Source organism: Tenrec ecaudatus, chromosome 8 (assembly GCF_050624435.1).
Source record: "Tenrec ecaudatus isolate mTenEca1 chromosome 8, mTenEca1.hap1, whole genome shotgun sequence".
NCBI lineage: Eukaryota > Metazoa > Chordata > Mammalia > Afrosoricida > Tenrecidae > Tenrec > Tenrec ecaudatus.
Genome location: NC_134537.1, coordinates 64,155 through 73,189, shown reverse-complemented (window position 1 = coordinate 73,189; position 9,035 = coordinate 64,155).

The window sequence follows — 9,035 nt, the reverse complement described above, 5'->3', positions numbered from 1 at the left end:
GGAGTCCTCTTCAGTCTGTGCTGCCTTGTTCTCCCTGCTGCCAGCAAACTTCCCCAAGCCTTGCTCAACTTTCCGGTCTCCCAAGAGCCCTCAGCCCTGCATGGCCCTGAACCTCTGTGGCTGGTGGAGACGCCTCCTTCTCCACCGCAGGCCTTTCAGTCTGTGTGTTCTCCCAAACAGAATGGTTTCTGGGCCTTGGGGAGACTGTAACCATCTCCCATCGGATGGAAGATGGTCATCTCTAGTTTGAAATGCTTGTGTCATTTAGCTTGAATCAATCTTCACTCTTACCCTCGGGTTTCTAATTATGAGCCAGTAAGGGAACATCCAATTTTCCCTCCCAATCCTCCATCTTGATTCCTTGATAGCTTTTACTTAGTCTGGAACGAAGAACCTTGACTTGTCCTCCATTCCACATACCCGTCTATTACTCAATAGTAGCTATTGGCCAACTCATGGACTTCGCAGTCAAAATGGTCCAGAGTATAGCATCACTCTAGCCAAAAGGTCCCTAATCATCATGGAATCATTGGAGTCCACTTCTCCGAACCCCAGAGCCATGGACCATGGTTCACAGTGCTCTCATCATTCATAGGTGTCTTTTGTGCTGTGAGCCAATGGGGATTTCAGCAGTGGTACAGTGATGTTAGACTACTTCATGGGAACATTAAAAGTTTGACAGGTTAGTCTATGTAAAACATGCAGCCATTTAGTGACTCCTTACTGCGGCCCAGGCATTGCACCACATTCATAACATACATTGTCTCATTTAATGTTCACCCCAGGTAAGGAGTCGTTTACTATTACTAGCCCCAAATAACTGAGGAAGCTGGGCGTCCATGCATCAGGTTCTTGCCAAAGGCGGCACTGCCAGAATAGCAGATTCGGGTCCCCATTCTGAATGCCTCGCCCTCAGGGCTCCGGCACATGCTGCCCTTCAGCCCTCGCCTGTGGCAGGGCTGGCGTAGCCACAACCAGAACACACAGTTTCAGCACAGGAGACGGCCACCGTGGAGGCCATCCTGGTCTACACACTCCGATAAGGTGGATGAAATCATAAGACAAAATTGTTTAGATCCGCCCAAAAAAATCTTAGTAGAAAGGGCACTAGAAGCCAACCCGAACATTCATAGCTAAGCATGAAAGACTAATACTCTGCTGCTGACAGAGAGCTCCAGACCGAGAAAGCCATCTTTAAAGCCTGAACTAAACACTAGTTGGGAAAGTTATTTATGGTAATTATATGGTACAGAAACTTCTCAATACACAAAACTCTGATGACACTTATTCTCAGGCAGTCAGTACTAATCAAATGCCTGATAGAAGCCCAGATGTCAATCCACTGTGACCAGCAACTCGAATTCTTTTCTATTACAACAGAAATGACAATATTACAGATCAGTTCACAGTCAAAACGGACAAAAACACAGGGCAAACAACCCGCCATGAAAGAAAGTGAACACACAGGGAAACACAGCTTGGCAGCCCAAGACTCGAAGCTACTCGAGCAGTCTGAGGAGGGTGTCCCAGTCAGGGACAAGGGCTTCAGAGGAACAGGCTGCATGAAATTACACACAGCTTTGCAAACAACGCTTACATGGATTCGAGGAAAAGATCAGCAATACTGAAAATCTAATGGATTCTGTAAGCAGAAGGAAGTTAACTGAAATACACGTAGAAGGAATGAATTAGGAGAAAAGTACATAAACTCATAAAAACAAACTTATTTCAAGAACACTTTAGGAAATTTCAGAACAATGCAGATACGGTGAATATTTCTAAAACGCCATCAGGAGGAAAAGTCGAGCTACTTACAAAGATGCAAGGTCAAAGGTCAGAAGGCAGTGGGACATTCTCTCCACAGGACAACCACTGGTAGACCGCGGAGTGAAATGGCCCATGGCGAGTACATATTAAATAAGACACTCTAGACCCATAGTTCTCAAACTTCCTCATGCCACGACCCTTCCATACAGTTCCCCATGTGGTGGTGACCTCCAACCATCACATTATTTTCGTTGCTACTTCATCACTGTCATTTTGCTACTGTTATAAATCAGGACCTCTGTGAAAGGATCGTTAGACCTTTGGTTGCAGCCCACAGGCTGAGACCGTTGCTCTAGCCAAAGGAGAAAATTTAACCACCATTCCAGAAAGCACCCCTAAAGCACTCTACACTAAAAACAGTGGTATACAAATTGACAACGATAATAAATTATTTTGTGGGTTCAAAACACAGTACAGCTATCAATAAACTGAAAAGGCAACTTACAGGTGATAACTATGTGGAAGCTGTACGTGTACGAGTTTAATTGCTAAAAATAAATCATCCTAGCCACTCAATAACATAAAGCCAAACAATTTATAAAATGGGCAAGGGACTTGAGTAGACTTTGTCCAAAGAAGGGCCCGGGAGTGCAGAGACATTGCTCAGCAAGATCAGGCATGTGGGAGTTCGGACTTCTCCACCACTAGTTCAGCTGTTCCTTTGGATGAGGGGGAGGGGTGCTGGTGAGAATGTGGGGAAGTTGGAGACTCTTCTGACGTGATGTAATCTTAACACGATGCAACCACGGAAACAAAAACAGCTCTTTGAAACATAGAACAACAGCATGGCCGAGCAATTCCGCTCCTAGGAGTATGCCCCACAGACTGCGAAGCAGGGATTTGAGTTCCGGCAGTCCTCACCATGGATTTGAATCCACGCAGAGGCAGTGACACATCCGCTGAGAACAGAGCCACAGTTCCTGCTCTCTCAGCAAACAAAGCCAAGGGGGAGCCCCAGGGCCAATTCCATGGACAAAGAGGGCTGCTCCACTGGGACAGAGTCCATGCTCCTATGTATGTACAAGATACATGGCAGTGCATCTTCAAAATATAAAATGCAAGATGAACTGCATGACATGACAAGTTAAATCAACCAACCATAATATTGGTGAGGAATTGGCATATTAAGTAGCTCAACACCAACAGTAAATGGGAAGATTTGCCCCAGTGGATACATACCGATCCCAGGACTAGCTACTACAGAATGCAGCTTGTTTAAACACACACACATGGACACAGAAAACACAGCGGGTCTCCACAAAACTAAAAGGATGTATTAAGCAGAATACAATGCTGCTTTAGAGATCAATAATAAAGAGATACAAGTTAGGAGATTCTGAATCACTCTTCAAAAATACAGATCAGAACATGATGATAATAGAAAAATGTGAGAAGTCAACAATGAAAACCCTTTATGGGGATAGACTGGAGCATACACATAGACATCTTCAGGCACACAAAAAATATCACATGCAAAAAGTTAGCAAATAAAAAAGAGTAAACCCCAGACACATGGTAATCATACAGACAAGCAGCTGGCAAAATAAAGCAGATTGTGAAAGGTACGACAACAAACAGGCCTGGACCACGGAAACAATGATGCCTTCTTAAAGGACTAGAATGAGAAACATGTCTCTGACAGTGTGAAGACGGGAGGGGGAGGACCACAAGAGAGCAGGGGAAAGGGAGGGAGAGGGAATCCATGAGGACCATCAAGAATTTAAACAGGAAAAAGTACAACTACAGTAGCAGCTTCTAATCCAGCGATTTTCTCAACCTGTGGGTCTCAACCAAACGACCCTTTCACAGGGGTCGCTCAATTCAAAACAGTAGCAAGATGACAGTGATGAAGTAGCAACGAAAATACTTTTATGGTTGGGGTCACCACCACATGGGGAACTGTATTAAAGTTCCCGGCATTAGGAAGGTTGAGAACCACTGTTTTAAACCAAAATAGAATGTAATTAACATGTGCACGCCAATAAACCTGAAAACTGAGATGGAAATGAGCAACTTTCTTTTTTTTAGGTGCCGTGACTTGGATACGAATGAGCAACTTTCTAAGAAATATCATAGCTAAAGCCATTTCAAAAAGAAAGAGTAATTCAAATCATTAAAGAAATTAGTAGTTATAAGTCTAGCTACATACACAAAATGCCATCAATCATCGATAACTTTATAGGTAAGTTTTAGTAAACATATATGAAACAGATAATTCAATCAAACAAAATATTACAGATAGTAGAAAATAAGGAAAACTATCGAGGCTAATTTGTTACAATGAAGTAACCTTAAGAAGAAAACCAAATGACATTACACAATTTATATTTTCAACATAAATAAAAAGCCCATAGTATAATATGAACAAAACAAATCTAAGGTACATATGGAGGGGTAGGAGGAGGGAGGGAGGGAGAAAGAGAGAGACTGAATATGAGAATCCTGCTGCTAACTGCAAGACTGGTGGTTCAAAATCCACCACCACTCCCAAGGAGAAAGATGAGGCTGTCTGCTCATGTAAAGACTTTTCATCTCAGCTAAGAGCTGGGGTGGTGGTGGTGGTGGGGGTGGTGTGTCTCTCCCTGGTACCATTGAGAGTCATCTTGGGAAAATAACTATTTTCAAGTTAAATACTGTATTTATTATTATAGATATGTTTATTATACATGACCTACTTACTGGCTTTAAAATTTGAAAACGACACCAGTATAACTCAACATATTAACAAATTAAAGGAAGGTGGTTCTAGTAATGAATGTAGAAAAATGTTTGATACAGTTCAACCTTCATACAAGTTTCAAACCACAGAAGCTGCAACAAGATCTCATAGAGGTTTTCTTTTACTTAAGTGGCTAATTTGGAAAACATAAAGCAGATAGTATATGTAACATGGAATTATAGAAGGCTTTTCTTTAAACCTGAAAATAGTTGATATTCTCACTACTTCCATTCAACAATGTATCAGAACTCCAGAATAGTAACACACACACACACACACACACACACACACACACACTCTCTCTCTCTCTCTCTCTCTCTCTCTCTCACAGTTAAGAATGACAATTAGGAAGTAAACTTTCACTAATTATATTATTGCCTGTGCAAGAAGTCCAAGATAATGTATACACAAGCAATTCGATCTAAAAGATCAGTTAGCAATTTGCTGTAAGTTATTCAATATACATAAATCAGTGATATACTAATAGCAGTTACCAATTAGAAAATGTAATTTTAATAGGTAGCACTTATGATGACAAGAAAGGTATATACTATGTTTTAGCTTTTCATAAATAAAATTATAATACTGTATTAAAGGCATTGAAAAAGATTTATATAAAGATACTCAGTTTATGAATGAAAAGGTCCAATATTTAAAACAGAAGTTGGCTTCAAATTCATCTATAACAAACATATTGCTTTTAATCAAAATCATAGAATTCATGCAGGTTTAACAAAAGTATACCAAAATTAATATAAAAAAATTAAAAAGTCAAGAATAGCCATGTAAATTAGAAGAAAGCGGGCACTTGCTCTCCTAACTAGCAAGTCCTAGTTAAAGTGATGATCCTTAGGTCCATTGACACACCACAGGGCGAGCAACAAACCTGCATGCAGACCAGAGCTCATCCCGGCACCGGGGCGTCGTAACCACTCGTAGGAAATGTACAGCTTGGTTAACATACCAACAACACAGGAAAGGACGAAACTAGAACTCCACCTGATGACACGCACACATCACTTCCAGAGGTATTAGAGTCCTGCATGGGAAAGGCAGTGCTTGAAAGCACTCAGAAAGACATAAGAGAATGTCTCTCATGACCCCAGTGCTGCTGCTCAATTCAGACCACACCGGAGCATGTACACAGGTCCAGATAAGAGATGGGAGCTCATGACACACGGAATCCAGGAGCAGGAGTGGGGATAGAGATACCAGAAGGGTAAGGGGAAAGAGGGGAGAGGATGGGAGAAGGTGGTACCAATCACAATGATTAACACAAAACCATACACCCCCCCCCCTCCAGGGGGAATAACAACAGAAAACATGGGGGAAGAGAGACAGTGGTTGGTGTGAGATGTGAAAATAAAAATAATTTATAATCTATCAAGAGGTCATGAGGGAAGGGGTGCAGGGAGGGGGAAAAAAAGTGGAGCAGATACCAAGGGCTCAGTAAAGTAACTGTCCAGAAAACAATGATGGCAACGTACGTACAAACAGGTCTGATGCAATCGGTGTATGGATTGTAAAAAGAGCTGTAAAAGCTCCCAATAAAATGATCGTTTCCTATAAAGGGGATAAAAACCAAGACACCAAGTCATGAAAGAAAAGAGGGATAAATTAGACTACATTAAAATAAGAGCGCAGAAAACTCTACTCAACAAAAGACGCCTCTAAATATTGAAGACACACCCCCAAAGACTAGGAAGACACATGCACTATGTGTGTTACTTATAAACAAATGGAATCTAGAACACAAGGAATATCCAACCAAAAAATAGCCCCAACCAACCAACTCAGGAGCCTCAAAGGACCAAGGAGGCAAGGAAGTCCAAGTAATCGATAAAACTGTTAAAATAGCATCGGCATCATTAGTCATCCGTGAAATGCACATGGAGACACGGGAAACCAACACCGTTTTACCAGATTTTGGAAAACACAAAGGCCAGTTAGTTTTAAGGATGTGATCTGAGAATTCCTTGAGGCAGCTTTTAAATGATCAACCATCCATTTGTGAAAAGATCCACTGGAACTTCTCCAACCAGTAAGCACCTGTACAGAGAAGTCTCCCCCATTCCAGGAGGTGTTCTTAAGCAGTTGAATGCGGGCCACCCTTGGAAGGTCTCACAGACCCAGTGATGCTTCTTCCCAGCTGATAGGAACACGTGCCCACACAACAGGGCAGCCATGCTTTCCGTCTCTGCAAGCCAACTGCCTGTGTCCCACTTGCCTGTGGGGAGATGTGTGTGTTGAGGGGCGGGGGGCCTTACTTGGAGCAGGCTTCACAGCAATGTTTCTGGTGGTCTCCTTGAAGGTGCTCTCCCAGACAAACGCGGGGTACTCCATGTGGCAAGGTTCCAGGGTGTGCTTCAACTTCTGGGCTGCGGGGATATGGGGGTGGGGGGAGAACGGGATCAATAACTCAGCATGTGCACTCCCAATGGTGAGCCCCGCCCAGAGCAGCTGAGGATGGAGTAAGGCTCCCAAGGCTCTGGGTTTGGTTCTAAACCCTGCTGGATCCCATGGAATTTTCTAACTGGCAGTTGCAGATGTCTGCCAGCCTGACTCACTTACAAATTGTGCTTCAAACCCCCACCCCCAACAAGCCAATTCTATTAAAAATCTGAGGCGCTTACAGTGCTTCATAACCACACACAGGTGTTATGTTATTTGTGACAGGCATCACCACATTTCATTAGTATTGTTACTGTATTATTTGGCCAAAGGTGTCTTATATTTTAGTGTTTTTTATGCATAGAAAGGTACACTGCAGATTATGATAGACACTTGACTGATGTTAGATATGAACCATTCTTAAGTGTTCTGCCTTTGGATTTAAAAACAGACATAGGGGAAAAAACTCATTTGTAATCTGGGGGCAGCTTGTAGTCAAGTCATTGTGCCTGTCAAGCTATGCTCTAACCTATAATTCCTCACGCAGTGGTCTTGGCATTATCAGCTTTCATTTATGCATCAGAAGAATTCTACTTTCTGGGACAGCATCAGTCACCGGGGCTCTGACCTCAGCCTTGCTAGAGCTTAGCAACAGTGCAGATGTATATCTTAATAAATATGTAAACTACAAGCTAGGCCACATTATTTAGGGTGAGACAGAGGTCATAATACAATTGCATGGTTTTATTATAGAAGGAAAATAGTAAAATACGTAATGCCTTTGAACCACAGCCACAGACCAAATCTTACTACTCTGAAGCTCTTTGTCCCATAGTGTACACACCTTGTCAGTTTTCATACAGTCAAAAGCCTGGGGCGTGCTGGCCCAGGAGCTCAAACACTCTGCTGCTAACTGCAAGGTTAGTGGTGCAAACCCACAGCTGTGCTGCAGGAGGCCAAGGGAGGAGGTGAGGAGGCGGGCAGTCTGTTTCCATGATGATCACAGCCAGCCTCCGGGCCCCACGGGGAGGTTCCTGCCTGTCCCACGGGGCTGTGGGGTTGGACTCCCCTGGGTGAATTGCTTTGTGGTTAGTTTGATGGCGGAACACATAGTAAGTAGGTGCTGGGCAAAATCTTTGTCACAAAATGATTGAAATAAACTACACCCAGGAGGCACGTAACAAAACAAGTTGATTTGATTATTTTTAAACTGGGCATAATGAAATCCATATATCAGAGGTTACGGAGCCCTGGCGGGGCCACGGGTGAAGCTCTGTCTGGGCTGGTGACCACGAAGGCCGAAAATTCAAAGCAGAAGCAGTTATTTCCCCAGGAGAAAGATGAGGCTGTCTGCTTCCATGATGATTGACTCTCTCAAACTATGATACAGTGCGGTACAGTATAACTCGACAACACAGTACAGGACAATACAGACGTCGGGTCTCGAGGACCCCAAGAAACAGTTCCACTCTGCTGGGTGCAGTCACTACGAGTTGGACACCATTTCTGGAATGTGGCTTTGGCGAAGGTGGAGCTGCCCATGACCGACCTGGAGCCGGGCATGTCACAGCCATTAGTCCTGGGCCCTGACCTAATGAGCGCCACATGCACCTCAGCTAGGAAAAACAAGCAACACCCGGAGCTCTCCACTAACGTCACTAACATTAAAGTGAGACAGGACAGCATGGTGTTAAATAGGAAGGTTCTGAAGTGGGGAAGTTGATAGTACAAATCCCTCATCTGCCGCCTTCAGTTAATCCCCAGTATTCTCCCCTGGAAAATAGGAAGGCAGATAGCACCACAGAATGCATAAATATCAACCTTCTAGGACCTAGGCTGGGAATGAAAGATTCAAGAGGAAAGGAACTGCATTCACCATCAAAAAGGATATTTCAAGATCTATCTTGAAGTACAGTGCTGTCTGTGCAGGATAATAATATCCCCATGCAAGGAAACGCCGTCAATACAACTATTACTCACATGTATGCACCAGCTACTAGAAGTAGCAATGCAGAAAGTGAAGTCTACCAACATCTTCGGTCCGAAATTGATCAAGCAATCAGGATGCATGGATCAGTACTGGTGATTGGAATACAAG